We start from the raw sequence: 13,752 nt of genomic DNA on the forward strand, positions 1-13,752 counted from the left end.
ATCTAGATTTTAAAGAGGCATTTGAAGCTTGTAGAAATCTTGTTTTGTTAGACAGAAGCAAGTGGCTGGATTATTTCCTGCAAGAGGGACTGTTGTTTAAAAGAAATCAGTTGTGCATACCAAATTGTTCTATGAGAGAAAATTTGATTAAGGAGAAACATAGTGGTGGACTGGGAGGACATTTTGGTGCAGACAAGACTTATGAGCAGTTGAACCAGTTTTACTTTTGGCCAAAGATGAGAGCTGAAGTGGAAAAGTATGTGAAAAATTGTAAAATCTGTCAGTATGCAAAGGGAAGGATCCAAAACACGGGGTTGTATGTTCCATTACCTATTCCAAATAGGCCTTGGGATATGGTAAGTATGGACTTTGTTTTGGGTTTACCAAAAACTCAAAGGGGACATGATTCAATTTATGTAGTAGTTGATAGATTTTCAAAAATGGCACATTTTATTCCATGTTATAAAACCAGTGATGCTACTCACATTGCTAATCTATTTTTTAAGGAGATTGTAATATTACATGGGTTACCTAAGAGCATTGTTTTAGATTGAAACACCAGATTTGTTGGAAATTTCTGAAGGACGAAGAAGCTTGGAACTAAACTGAGTGTCAGTTCTTCTTATCATCCTCAGACTAATGGATAGACTGAAGTTGTAAATAGAAGCTTGGGTAATCTTCTGAGAAGTATTTCAGGTGAACATTCAAAACAATGGGATCAAGTATTAGCACAAGTAGAATATGCATATAATGATTCTATTAATAGGAGTACAGGGCATAGTCCATTCTGTATAGTTTATGGAATGCACCCAAGGGGAGTGTCTGAATTGAGAGACTTGGGAAGAGATGAAATGGGAAGTGCTAAAGGAGAAGATTTTTCTACAGAATCTAAAGAAATACATGAACAAGTAAAACAACAATTACATGGCACCAACATAAAATACAAGAGCAGAGCAGATTTGAAGAATAGAGAAGTTAATTTTGAAGTTGGAGATTTGGTTTTGGCACACCTGAGGAAGGAAATTTTTCCAAAAAGGAAGTATAACAAACTAAATTTTAAGAAAATTGGACCATGCAGAGTCTTGAGGAAATTTTTTACAAAAGCATATGAAATTGAATTACCCCCTGATATTGGAATATCTCCAATTTTCAACGTTGCTGATTTATATAGGTATGAAAAGGGACAGGAAGATGACATAGTGAAGGATCAAGAAGAACAAGAGATTGATTGGGTAAAACAGTTACCTATAGCAAAGGAATTAAAGCCAGAGAGGATTTTGGACAAGAAATTGTTGAAGAAGACAAGAGGATAAGAGTGTTTTCAGAATTTGGTCAAATGGAAGGATCAACCAATTGTTGAAGCTACTTTGATGACAGATGCCATGCTACAGAAGTTGGGCAGTTCTGTAGAAGAGCACATGGATAGGAGCCCATGAAGAATTTTGTCCTCATGAGTCTGATGCAGGAGCATGAGGCTTGAAGACAAAAGGCTTCAAATTTATTCCAAAAATACAAAAAAAAATTACAAGCAAAGGAGTGGAATCCTTTCGATGTCAATTTACAAGGTTTCTAGATAGGATTTGAGCTAGGATTTAGGGATTGAGTGATTTTATAATTAATTCAATATGTTTAGATTCAGTTGAGATTCTCGAGGAGAATATCAACCAAATTAGGTATTATCTAAGATTAGACATATTCGATCCATGGATTAAGGATCTGACTGTTAGAAGGAAATGGTATTTATGTAATTTCTGAATGATTGTAAAGGGATTTTGACTGATTTGGCTTGGTTTGGCCATATAATATTAAGTTACAGGAATCGTATCTCTGTGTATTTTTGTATATAATTGGTCAATTCGAGAGGTGTTGCATCCCTTCGAAATATCTCTAAGTTCTGTTGAATTGCAATTGGCTTTTGAATTAGAGTGTGTAAAGTCTGTATTATATGATAAATCTTGCGTTTTTGTGTTTGGAGATAATTGGCTATGTTCTAAAAACATTGGATAATAAGGGTTGAGACAAGTTAAATAAGGTGGAAGTGTTTAGTTTGACAGAACAGAGAACAGAAAACCCTGACAAAATTGTGTTAACCTAAAGGAATCTTGAACCGTTTGATCTACATATCCAATAGATCTAACGATCATCGTGCGCCAATAAGCTCGTGCGATAGTCAAGGAAGAAAGGCAGTTTTATCAGCGAAGCTGTTTATCGAGTGAAGAAAAAGTGGTAAGCGGTCTTTCGAAATTCCAAGCGATTCCATTTATTGACCGACACATAGCACTCGGTGGAGAGAAAAAACCACTTTATCTCTTTTGAGATGCCACATTCTCTTTCTCATCTGCATGTTGAGGCCTTGTCCTCTTAGGCTTCCATTTACCTTTACCTTTGTATTTTCCCTTCCATCCTTGTTGAGATTCATTCTTATGCTTTGATTGTTCATAGAAATGCTTCAATTTCCCAATAACTTCCTCAAGTGACCGAGGCTCATCATACTCAATCCAATCTCTAAATGCTAATGGAAAACCATTGACAAATCTCTGAACTTTAGCCTTCTCATCAATAAGATATGGTACATACCTCAATAGGTCCAGAAACTTGGTCATGTACTCTTCATCCATCATTGATCCCATCTTTAGTTCATAGAATTCTTTGGCCTTACTACCATAGTACATTTTTGATAATTATTTCTTCCTGAAAAGCCTCTTGAACTCTCGCCAACTCAACTCATCTATCCTGATGTCTCTAACCCGCTTAACATCTTCACACCAAATCTATGCTTTACCTTTCAAGCTGAATATCTCTACTATGGCCTTCATGTTATCTATGAACTCATGCAACTCAAAAAAAAAATTCATCCCAAGTATCCAAGCCTCTGCATCTTCCAACCTCTTCACATCTCCATCAAAAGTAGGTGGATTCAATTTCTTAAACTCATATGGCAAATATCACCTATCATTCCTCCTGTAAGGATGACAGCGATGACAATCATGATGTCTATCAGAACCATAACTAGAATAATACCTGTTCTCATCACCCCTTTTATTTGAAGTGTCCAACAACCTACCATCTCTCACCATGTCAGATCTATCTGACCTATGTCTACTGGGAGACCTAATGCCATGTACCCCATTAGTTCTATCCTCATGTCCATGGCTGATCCAAAGTGGCCCTTGTCGCTACAAGTATGACAAATTCTGAAGGAGTATTGCATTAACCTCTTCTTTTTTCTCTTGTTCTTGTATGATCTGGTCATTATCTTCCTTACAACTCCTTATCTCTTCCTTCAAGCTTCTCAGTGTATCTACAAAATCATAAGAGTTCCCCACACCACGCTGCTAATATGATGCATAGGGAGATTCTATGTAGTCTACCACCTTGCTAGCCATTTGGTCTCCTTCCTGCAATGCATAATATGTCAGATAAACCAAATCACAATAAATCAATGTACCTTAGCATAATTCGGGGGGATACCTCATTTGCAAGATCATCAAATCAACGTGATACATGTATAGCATAATCATAACAGCATATAGACATATAACAAGTAAGTGCATTAACGCATAAACATCATTCTAGGGGTGGTCTAGTCATCAATGCAAGGCCATATCAACAATGCATGCTATGACCTCATGCATGACAAAAACCAATACTCTATTATACACATTGCCAAATGCAACCATCAACAAGCATAAGCAACACCAAATCAACTACACATATGCATAAATGCATGTAGTCGAGCATAAGTGATAAATTCTTGTAATCAACCTACAAGACTAATACATGTAATCAAACCTACAAGAATGTAGCCTAAGATACAAGGATGTAAGTAGGAAGCATAAAATTAACATGTAAGTGACATATAACCATGTGCAACCAGTCATATACTCATGATGATTCATTCCACAAAGTCAACATCAAATTCTCCATGACAACCTTACTTCAACCATAATCAACATCAAGAAAATGTAACAAGAACATGGAATGAAAGTGTAAGTGACACACATGCAACTGACATGCATGCATGACCAACATACACTGTCTATCTAGTCTGAGGGGTGAACCATGCTCTGATACCACTTTTTAATACCCTCCTCACACATCTACCCAAGTAACCAGTCAACTGAGGTAAACATGCGATGAGAGGATACTATGATTGGATTCAACCTCCTATGTGACCTTAAGGAAGTGGAATTGATGGAACACATCAACCAACCTATTCACATCAACAATAGAAATCTCAAGAGACATGTCAACCACTCAAACATCCTATCCCTGGCTCCCACTGATGTTATGGACATCTTAGACCTTAGTTTCTCCCATGCTATAGGAAAGAGAGTATCCAAAAACCCAAATTCGCTCTCACAAGCTTGCCTGCGAGCGACTAGAGTAAATTTATCAGTGCTATGCAAGTGACTTCAGGATTTAAGCCACTTTTTCGGGCCCAAAGCCTAGGTCACTGCCAAAAGTGGAATGATAACTCAAGAACAGTAAGAGAACAAGGAAACAATGATGTAAAATCAATAAGTTGAATAAGCCCTTAATTAGACCCCTACTAATCATGCCAAGAATTTCATCAAACATATCATCAACATGTAACCTACATGTGTAAATAATAGAATTAAGTGTAGGAATCTCATATTTATCTGAGAATCGCTATGAACCATTGTTCCCTCATGTCATTTGTTGCATTATCATCTATTAGGCCATAGATACATCATCCATTCATTTACAAGTAAAGACATGTTGAGAGCCATACATAGTTGATGTTATAAAACTTACATATAACCATCATAATAGGGACAGAAATATCATAAGCATATCAGCCATAAAATCCACATATACATCAGTACATTTACACTTGAAAATAAAGGGAATGAATTTCTCATTAATGAATGCAATAAACCAACTAGAGATCAGACTACCACATTCCACCCAACCATAGAATGGCAGAGCCAAATCTCTCTTCATCCATTCACCCACATGCCATATTCCAAGCATTAATGTGGGAATCAAAACAAAAGAACCAATGAGGGAATACCAAGGCTAAATCACCTCACCCTCATCAATAGAAATTGTAATCCATCTAGGTCATTAGGCCAATACAATGAACAAATCATAACAACCTTTACCGTGACCTCCACCTGATCATTAGGCCAAACAAGCATGGATGCCACCGGATTTCTCCACCTACACCATGAGGAATTTTCCAATCTCTTAGTCTCTCAAGCTTTACCACAATCCAAACCGGGATCACTAGGCCCTAAACTGAGACCCAATCTCCAGGCTTTAGCACATATCCAAAACCTGGGATTACTAGACCCAATGGAGAGAAAACCACCTCTTGTCTTTACCGTATATCCTTCCATTCACCGGCAAGGATTCCTAGGACCATTGAGGCAACACAATCCTAGATTTACCGTGATCCACAATCTGGTTCAGGGACCACTAGGCCATGTCCTCTATCATTCGAAGATCCACCCCACTCAGCTTCGAATTCATTTGACAATCCAGCTCAACCAAAACATGAGAACCCCATCACACCATGGCAATCCGAAAATGGCAAGGCTAGGCTAAAAACACTGTTAAACCTGGGAAAACCCATTCCATGATAGAAAAGAACCAAATGCAATACCATGCATGCCAAATCTAGCGAGGAAAATACACATGCAAATATATACCTGCAAAGAATCTTGTTGTAGCTGCTTGATCCTGCCTTTCCTTGCTTGAACTTTGCTTCCTCTCGCCTTCGTTTCCTTTCTTGATGTAATGCCAAAATTGCTCCAAGAAAACTCTAAGTTTCCAAGAGTGAGATAGAGATAGAGAATAATGAGAGAGCTCCAAAAATCAATTGACAAAATGTTACCCACTAGTCCTCAAAAGCCTTTTTATGAATGAGGCCTCTATTTTCTTCATTTTCCATTATTTTCCTTCAATTTCCTCCTCGCATGCAACCTGTGACCTTTCACCTCCCTTTTCTCCTAGTTTCCATTATTTTCATAAATAAATGTGCCAAAATGCCATTTTTCATTTCCAAATCCATGGTCATTTCCTTCGCAAATTTCCCGAGCCATAAACATCCAAATGAACACCCCCTAGGATGTTTTTCCCATCATTCAGCTTAGAATAAGTTTCCCATCAACCGTGGTTATTATTTTTTCCTTTATTAAATTTTGTTACATGGAATTTTCATGAGCGTTGTTAAATTGATAAAGAATGGCACCTGGAAGTTGGTTGATCCTCCATTGGGAACCAAGCCAATAGGCTGCAAGTGGGTCTACAAGAACAACTATAAAGTAGATGGCTCACTTGAGAATCACAAAGCTAGGCTTGTGGCAAAAGGTTTTGCACAAAAGGAAGGGGTGGAATCTGAGGAGACCTTTTCCCCCACAACAAAATGGGCTACCATCTAGACACTTTTTGCCTTGGAAGCATAGAATGGTTAGAAAGTCCATCAAATGGATGTAAAAAATTATTTCTTAAATGGAAATTTGAAAGAGAATGTTTTTATGTCCCAGCCAGAAGAATTTGTTGTGAAGGGTCAGGAACATAAAATATGAAAGCTTGTAAAATCCTTGTATGTCCTCAATCAGGCTCTGAGACGCTGGTACGAGAAGTTAACTGAGCATCTTCTGAAACTCAAATTCAAACATTATGATCTAGATGATGCAACTTTGTTTGTCAAGAAAGTTGTAAAAACAATTGTATATCTTGTGGTATATGTACATGATCTTTTTATGAGAGGGAACAATGAGAGCTATATTGAATCCATAAAGAAGTAATTGAGGAAAGGTTTTGAAATCAAAAACTTGGGCTACGCTCACTACTATCTTGGTATTGAAGTAACTCAACATATGAAGTTTATATTCCTCTCTCATCAGAATTACATTGGAGATCTATTGAACAGGTTTGCAATGAATGAGTGTAATCCTTTAACCACTCCAATGGAACAAAATTTAAAGCTCACATCCACTGAAGGAAAATAATTTTAGGATGCAATAAAGTATAGACAACTCGTAGGAATGACTGAATACTACCTGACGAGACATTTCATTTGTTGTTGAAATCCTCTCTAGGTTTATGTAAAAGCCTTATGAAGGAAATTGATCTGCTACAAAAAGAGTTCTAAATTACTTGAAAGGAACTCAAGACTTTGGAATTAAGTATACACAGTTGGGTGACTTCAGCTTGATTAGATACTCTGATTGAGACTTCGAATGAGATAGAGAAACTGGGATATCTACTTCAGGTTATGTTATGAGTCTTGGATTAGGATTTTTCTCCTAGAGTTCAGACAAACAATCAGTTCCAGTGGATTCCACAATTGAGGCGAAATATGTGGCAGCAGTTGAAGCAACAAAGGAAATTGTGTGGCTCAGGAAAATTCTGGAAGATTTGTAGGAGAAACAAGTGCATTCTACTCGTCTCATGATTGACAACACTTCCATAATAAAGTTGGCCATACCCAAAGTTCCATGATCAAACAAAGCACATCAATACAAAATACCATCTGGTTCGACATCGTGTTTAGGCCAAGACAATCCACCTACACCATTTTTCCACAAATGAGCAAATTGCAGACATCTTCACTAAAGCGCTTCGAAAAGAAAAGTTTGAAATATTTAGAAGGATGCTTGGACTCACCAACATCCCTTCAGATTAAGGGGGGTAATTTTGACACCTAATCTTTGGGATTAGGTAAATCCATGTAAATAGAAAATAAGGAGAATTAGAAGACAAAGAGACACTGGGAGATGAAGCAAAAGAGTCTCTCTCTCCATGTATATATCTATGATCCATCTTAATGCAACAACATAATTCGATTTGTGGAGTTGGCTCTTGGCCTGACATAATTTAATATTAATATGATATTTATTGTAATTAATTAAACCCAATGTAAAGTGGTCCTATATTAGGTGTTGTCAATGGAAAAAAAATGTTAATGTTGGAATTAAGCATTATATAATGGTTCATTGTCATTTTTTTTATATTGGACAACACGTTAGACATTTGATATTGGACAAAATGTCGAATATTCAACGATAAAAGAACTCCCATTGGATATTCAATGACCAGAGAAATCCTGTCAGAATTTTGACGGTAAAAGAAATCCAATTGGATATTCGAGGGTCAATGATATGGATCTTGGGGGCAGGTCCCCAAGATATACAAAATTGAAATGATTAAAAAATATGAGACACATAGTAAAAAAACCACAATTTTTTTTTATTAAAACATAGAATAATTGCAAAAGCTACATTGTGGTGGACAATTTGTCCTTTTACAAAATGTGACTTGTTACTTATAGATATTTTTTTATTACAATACCACAAGTAAATTCCATGTGTGGGTAAATACCATGGGTAGATGTCAGTTAAAATACCATGGGTAAATTCCATAAGTGTATAAATACCATGGGAGGATGAATACCATAGGTAGATGTCACTTACAATACCATGGATAGATACCATTGGTGAATGAGTACCATGGGTGGATGTCACTTATGATACCATGGGTAAATTCCATGGGTGGATAAATACCATGGGTGGATGAATGCCCCGAGTAAATTCCATGGGTGGATTCCATTTTCCATTCGGATCAGTCAAAGAACTCTCATCGGATGTTCGACGACTGTCGAGATTTTAAAAAAAATACATTTAACTTCCAATAATTTTTCCGATTTTATCTATTCCGTCAATTTCTACCATCGAAATTTCCACCCATGTGTATTAGTGGTTAGGTAAGTGGGTGGGACTACCCAAAAGTTTTGAATTAATGACCTTAATATCAAGAAGTTCCCTAATAAGACACCCAATTGTTTTCTATTCAAAGACCCATGGGGAACATAATATAAATACATTAAATATATTTATATTGTTTTTAATGTTTCCAAAAATAGTATGAGTGTATTTCTCCACCATGTATTTTTAAAAATTTAATAAATCGAGCAAATAATATAAAAGGTTTATTGTAGTAAACAAATCTGGTAAAATAAAGATTATTATGATCATAATTAGCAAGAAATATTAATATCATGATGATAACTATAAATAATAATTACGTATAAGCATGTTCTATTTCATAATAGGGCTTTTAGAATTACTATTAAGTTGGTGCTTAATCTAACCCCAATTTGAAATTGGCTCTTTTTGTGGGTTTCGCTTTCCACCTCCCTTGTCTTATGACTTTCTCTCATGTTCTATTATCAAAAAATATCTTGCTTGCATCATCATGTCAAAATTTATGTCCATCCTACACTAAACATTATAGCTTTAAAAAATTATTATTGCTCTAAATGAAAAACTTACAATCATAATCTTAAATTAATATTCACATAAAAAGTTTATAAACCACAATTAATATTTTAATATTGTAAATTAAAATTTTAAATTAAATAAAATAAATTAGATTAAATTTAAATGATAAAAGTTAATTAAATTAAAATAATAAATAAAATTAAATAACTAAAATATTAACTATCAAATTAAAAAAACAAATTAAAAATTAAAAAAAAAAACACATACAAAGTATGTAAGCATACAAATCCTAAACCTAACCTACCTCCCCTCATATTTTATTTTATGCATAAGTGTTTCATTGAATGAAAGGAATGAAGTATGTTATATTAAAAATCCAAACAACTTGACTTCCCATGATTACGAAACATAACATGCCAAACGACCCATCTGGGCTGACCAAATAGATAGATCGATCATCGAATTTTGACTCGAAAACCCACAGCCCCATGGACACGACATAGGTATTAGTTGTGTTTAAGAAAGATTTGGAATAAAGTTCATAGGGATAGTATATGTATTATATTAAAGTTTATATATTATTATTTTTTTGGTAGGTAAGTACCTACGGGGATTTGAACCAGTGACCTATCGCAAGGAGTGCCTTAACAGTGCACCTATTCACTGTCAATCCAGAGCCCTGTGGGCAAAGTTCATATATTAAATATATGTACTATTTAAAATTAAAATATATATATATATAGATATATATAGAGAGAGAGAGATATATAGATATCTATATATATATATATATATATATATATATATATATATATATTTGAGACTAATAGTGATAATATCACCTGGACAAATTGTCTACCATTTCCATAACTAAAAATCCAGTGTTTCAAAAAACATAAGGGCTGCCAGTATCTAGGAGTCTCCATGGACTATTGCTAGGTCACGCGCCGCGCTACTGCTGAGCCTGCGCTCTCCAGTGCTTGCGGCCTTCGGCCCTTCGCTTGCCATGGCCCCTCCGGATGCAACCCTAGAGGCAGCCGCTACCCAGCTGGCCTTCTCTGCCCTAGTCAAATCTTTGCCACCTCAGCGCCCTCGCCCAGCAATCTCAAAATTTGTTAAGAAGTTAGATGTTTTGCAATAAGTGATTCTTCTCCCTTCTCTCCCTCACATGGCAGCACTTTCTCTGGCAGAACGAGGTCTCATCGGGCAATTCATTGGTCTCTGGCCCTCTCCGAAGATGGTGCAAAGGTGGGTCAAGTGAAACTGGTCCGATAAAATAAACGGAAAAATTTCCATCCGCTTCTGTGGGAAAGGGTACTTCACCTTCCACTTCGAATCAAGAGAAGACAAGGATCTAATATTTAGGAACGAACCATATTTCATGGACTCCAAAGGCTTGTACCTCAACAAATGGACCCCAGATTTTGATCCTGAATTGGATGTTCCTAGCGCGGTCCCGATCTGGGTTCGACTCCCTCATCTCCCTCTCCATTGTTGGGGAGATGAATCGGTTCAAGCCATTGGAAATGTTGTTGGAAAGTTTATAGATCGCAGTGAGCCAAAGAACAACATGTAAGCTTGCACTGCATATGTGTTGAAGTTGATCTCGGCAAAAGCCTCCCGAAGGCCATCAAGCTCAAAGTGGATGACTGGACTCACATCCAATAGTTGGACTACGAATAGATCTTGTTTAAATGCAAGGTATGTCACGAATATGGCCATTTTTCCAATCACTGCTCTAAATTAGTTGATGTTGAAAACGTTTCACAAGATGAGCAATGGGAAACTGTTAAAAAAAAGAAGACTGCTTCCATCCCTAAGGCAAACCCTGAAGCTGCTCCTCCCAAGGCTAATCACACAGCCTCCCCCTCCACCTCCTCACTGGATCCTCCTCTCCTCAACTCTTCCACCCCCGCCCCTCCACCTCCCCACCAAAGACTTCCTTAGAATCATCCAACCCCTTTTCTGCCATTTCCCCCCCTGAAGATAACCCCCCCCCCCCCTCTCCATGCCTCTATCCCAAGCTGATACTAATGCTCCTCTGCTAAATTCTTCTTCCTTCTCCCAAGATCCTCCCTTCACTAGATCAACCAGGATTTCTTCTAAAGAGCACGGTGTAAATCTGGACACACAAAAAAAACAAGGGCCAGGAAGGAAGTCTACAAAGTAGCAGAGAGATGAAAATTCTCAAAAAGACATTGCCATGGGTATGCAGAACCCCATAGAAACTTACATTATGGGGCAAAATAGTAAATAGGTAGCACATAAGGAATAAGGAGGGCAAGCAACTCTCCATAACCCTCACATTCAATGATGAAAGCCCTATCTTGGAATGGCAGGGGACTAGGGAACCCCTCCAAAATTGTTGCTCTAAATGATCTGATAATCCATGAGAAACCAGAAATCTTAATGCTACAAGAAACAAAACAAGGACACCAAGAAATGAAAGGAATCATTGCTCAGCTCAAGCAGTATGAAGGTCGCACATGTGAGTCAAGGGGTGCCTCCGGGGAATTGCAACCCTTTGGAACCACAGCATTTGGAAACACACAACAAATACAATCAATCAGTATTGGATTAAATTCACTCTAGAGAGCCTAACAAATAGCAAAAGAATTGTTATCTACAATATCTATGCGCCAAGTCACTACAGAGACAAAGAACAATGTTAGACTTCCCTCAAAGCAGACATAGATGAAGAAGAAAATAGCAATATTATCCTTGGTGGAGATCTCAATCTCATACTCCACTCTAACGAGAAAAGAGGAGGCTGTTTTACACATGACCCCTGCAGAACATGGTTGGAAACCATCATGCAGGACCATGATCTAGTTGATGTTGCACCAAAAAATCGCATATTTACTTGGAATAATCGCAGACTGGGCAAAGACAATATCATGGAGCGGCTAGACAGGATTTTGGTGAATGTTTCGCTCCTCTCATCTTACTCCACCGCATACACTATTGTACTCCCCTATTCAGCGTCTGATCATTATCCCACAACTCCTGTTCTCGAAGCCCACTGTCCCTTAGGGCCCATTCCATTTATATACTATCCACTATGGAGCAACGTTCCTATTGTCGATCAGATTATCAAATTCACATGGAGTCAGCACATAGAAGGGTCGTTGGGATACATATGGGAAAGCAAGCTAAAAAGGACCAAAAGTGCCTTGAAGGAATGGGAAAAAAATTATTACAAGGAACTTGAGAAGGTTAAAACTGAAATAAAAAGCAAATTGGAGAAATTTCAAAGCATGATAGAGGAACAAGGGCTCTCCCAGGAATACAAATCACTCGAAGGTGACCTTTACTTCCAACTATATCGTGCCAATAGAGCGGAGGAGCAAAAATGGAGAATAAAATCAAGACAACTATGGCTGCAAGGAGGTGACAAAAACTCTGCCTTCTTCCATAAGCAGGCCACTATCAGGAAAATAAAAAATAATGTTACCTCCATCACCAATGCTGAAGGCAATCTCCAAACCACACAAGATGCTATTAAAAAAGCTTCCTCAGAACACTACAACATCCTCTTAACTGAGATAAAAGAAGTTGAAGATTACTCAGACCTTCTACAACACCTCCCCACGAAGATCAATGATGAAATCAATGAAAATATAACCAAGGAAATTGAAGAAGAAGAAATACAAAGAGCTATCTGGATGCTTCAGCCAGACAAGGCTCCTGGCCCAGATGGTTTCCACATCTGCTTCTATAGAACTTACTGGGGAATAATAAAAAAAGACCTTGTTAAGATGATAAAATGGGCCCAACGCAAGTGCAAAATCAGATGTTTCACCAACACCACCCATCTTGCCCTCCTCCCTAAAGAGAATCGACCTTCATCTTTCTCCCGATTTTGGCCCATTTCACTTTGCAATTCCTCATATAAAATTCTGACCAAAATCCTCGCTTCTCATCTTAAACCTCTTCTCCCCTCGCTCATCTCTGAGAATCAAGGAGGCTTCTTGGCCAATAGAAAAATCTCTGACTCCATTCTTCTTGTCCAAGAGGCTATACACTCCAGCCAAACCAGGAACGAAAAAGGTTCATTTTAAAATTGGACTTAGCCATTACCTTCGACCAAGTTAGGCACTCATTCCTCTTTGTTGTTCTAAAGAAAATGGGATTTGCTGCGCCCTTCCTCAACCTTGTCAAAGCATGCATTTTAGGTCCTTGGATCTCTCCTCTCATCAATGGTAGACCAGGGCCTTCCTTTCAATCCTCTTGAGGATTAAGACAAGGTTGTCCCCTTTCTCCTTACCTATTCATCTTGATGGCTGAGTCTTTCAGTAAGGCTTTGGACTATAATCGGTGCATCGGTCTTATCATTGATATTAAATGTGGGAATGGAGTCAAAAAAATAAATCATTCTGAATTTGATGACGACACACTGTTAATGGGAGGAGCCTCCAATATCACAGCTCGTCAATTCAAAACCCTCTTAGACAAATATATGAGCTACTTCAGAGGTATGGTCAACTATCTTAAGAGC

Source organism: Pinus tabuliformis, chromosome 4_2, assembly GCF_031772625.1.
Source record: "Pinus tabuliformis cultivar Carrire ecotype Pingquan chromosome 4_2, CPIR1, whole genome shotgun sequence".
Classification (NCBI taxonomy): domain Eukaryota; kingdom Viridiplantae; phylum Streptophyta; class Pinopsida; order Pinales; family Pinaceae; genus Pinus; species Pinus tabuliformis.